A 2,777-nucleotide genomic window follows, 5' to 3' on the forward strand; every position below is an offset into this window, starting at 1 on the left:
TATTCCAACTATATGACGGCGGTCTGTAAATAATCTAGTTTGGATCAAACAATTCAGCGATCCACAGCATCGCTACTCTGCTGGGATACAATGACATCTGTTAGGAAAATACTTTACGTTACAATAAGTTTTTTATTATAAGCCATTGCTCAGATGGGTAGAAATTCGTGGTCTCTGTCTAACTCCGGGAGTATTAATTTCCTCGTCAGCTGGTGATGGTGAACCCTTGAAACATACATACATAGTGAAAGCAGGATGAAGACATGCGTATGTCCCCATCAAGATGTCCCCCACGGATGGTGGGTTTACGAAGTGGGTTTACGAGTTGCCGAGGTCAGGACCAGTGAGGTCTACCTGTACCGTTATCTTGACAGGGGAAGCGCGTATGCTGGTTACTTCAAATTTTTAGTGTGTAATACGCATGGTGTTATAAAAAATTATTAAATTTATCTCAGAATGGATCATGCAGATTTTAACCAGTCTGTAAGCTTTGCTGAAGTATGCAATGGACTGAACTGCGAGTTAGTTACCCATTTTATGTGCGCTTCTAATAATTATTCTCCTTGCGTTTCGTGTCCAAGTGACTGGTTATACGTCATAGGGACAAACTAATTAGGAGAAACTGTATGAAGTGACAAAAACATTACGAATATCTTTATTTCAAACTTCTTAATGTATAAATACTTAGAAAACTTTTGATTTAATCAGTTTGAATTAAAAAAGGATTAGCGTTGACGGGTTTCGAACCCGCACCTACAAGGTGAGGTGAAATAGGGTTTGACGTCGTACTTGAGAATATTTCGCTCATATGACGACGTGCATGCATGCGTGTGTATGTGTATGTGCGGTTGCTTGTACTAGCCCAGACGGAAGCTAGTTTTATAGTGCTAGCCCACTGAGACACCATGGTGCAGTGAAGCATAAATACCCCACTCAGACACTGACTCCGAGCCGACCAGTCCTTGCTGTACACATTAATGCCGAGCGCCAGGCAGGGACCAACAAGTGCCATATTTTAACGTCTTTTGGTATGACGTGGTCGGGGATAAAAACCCGCGACCTTCCGCTCTCCGGGCGGACGCTCTAACCACTACATCACGGAGGCACCTACAAGGTGCAATTGACGTGCAACACACCCTAAATGGGTGAGTGATAATGTTTAAAACAGATGACCTTTTACACAATGAACAACGGCACGGCTCAAGGCTATCTAGCGAACCTGTACCAGGTAGAGTTACCGAGATAAGTAATAACTATCTCAGATACCGATCGTTTCTACAAACAATCAACTGTACAACCCAAAATTAAATATCAAGATATCAGGAAAAGTGTCTTTTTCACTTATGGTAATAACTTAAATACAGTTTTATACGGAAGAGCTGCATTAAGTAACTCAATTAACAATGACCTTCTTACATCTGTACATGAGTTCAGCACTAAAACAAATTCAGTGATCATACGTATATGTTTCGTGCCGCTGAACGTGAAATGAATTCAAATCTGAAAATATATTTCACGCTGGCACCATTCAAAAACTCAAAAAATATTACTTTGTTAGATTAGTAATCAGTCAGTTTAGATCAGTCTTTTTGATATTCATTAATGTTACCGGAACACTTTTGATATTATTATTTGGCTTGTTTACCAATCCGTGTTTCTATTTGACATAGTACATGATCCTTGCGACTGGGTATTTATTGTTTTTACCATTAAAGATGTATGTGCGATGACGCCCTGTCATGCACGTAGTATACAAAAACAACGTGTAACTTTGTACTGTCCATGCAAAGGTATCAATGTCTTTGTTGTTTTGATTGTTAGCAAACGACAAATTATTGTTGATGATTCAAACTGATTTAATTTCAGTGTTGATTTTGTTTTTAATGGTGCATGTTTGTTCTCAAGGCTTCTATGCAAGTCTTATCCAAAATTAAACATTTTGTTAATTTTAGGTCATAAATATAACTTATTTATCCGAATTCAATTATATTAATTATGCATCTTTTCAGATATTCTGTATATGTTAACAGAGACAATATTTAAGGACATAATATAAAAATCGATTCAACAAAAAATATTGTTCCATTGCCGGGAATCGAACCCGGGCCGCCTGGGTGAAAGCCAGGAATCCTAACCACTAGACCACAATGGACAACTGGGATATTGTGGGCAATTTATGTGGGTTGTTATACAGTCTAAATAAATTCTGAAGATACGTTTTGTACAAAGTTATGTGGTGTTTGGAAGTATGTGAATTGGCTTTTATGTGATATGTATTAATTAGTACTATGAATTTGTTATATGGTTAGAGTGCAGTTTACCTGTCGAAGCACTCACAGCGGAGCACTTACCGCGCTATATATAGATCTATAGCGCTCACGCATAGTGGCTATCTCGCAGCCTGGCTCACGCTTAACACACGTGTCCCTGTTATCAGTCATTTAAATCAGTGCGAGTGAATTTAATACAATACGGTATATCTTCTGATATTGTACCCGCCCTACGTGTTATTTTGGGAACCATTCGTGGGGTTGCGCCCCCTTTCCCGCTTGGACCGCTGCGGTAGCTGGTTCCCAGACAGCCTGGTTTCCGGGATATGTTGCGCCTGCGCTCACGCTCCGGCTGGTTCCCGGACCCACACAACACACCTTCAAGCCTGGTTCCTGGAGTCAAGGCTGATCCACCACTTGGTGTGCCTGCACCTAACCGGCCGTCCAAGCTGTCAGGGGAACGAACGGGATCCATTCTACGATAGCTGCGGTCCATTATAACTGACC

At 40.6% G+C, this 2,777-nt stretch overlaps 1 non-coding gene across 1 annotated transcript; it reads right to left on the minus strand.

Annotated features, from left to right (window-relative positions):
- Nucleotides 1-2,080: 2,080 nt before the first annotated feature.
- On the minus strand, nt 2,081-2,152 carry Trnae-uuc. Its single transcript has one exon. It is a non-coding gene; the product is annotated as a tRNA-Glu (tRNA).
- Nucleotides 2,153-2,777: the final 625 nt, after the last annotated feature.

The sequence above is a fragment of the Haliotis rubra genome, unplaced genomic scaffold (assembly GCF_003918875.1).
Source record: "Haliotis rubra isolate DU_JTF1 unplaced genomic scaffold, ASM391887v1 Scf145, whole genome shotgun sequence".
Lineage (NCBI taxonomy): Eukaryota > Metazoa > Mollusca > Gastropoda > Lepetellida > Haliotidae > Haliotis > Haliotis rubra.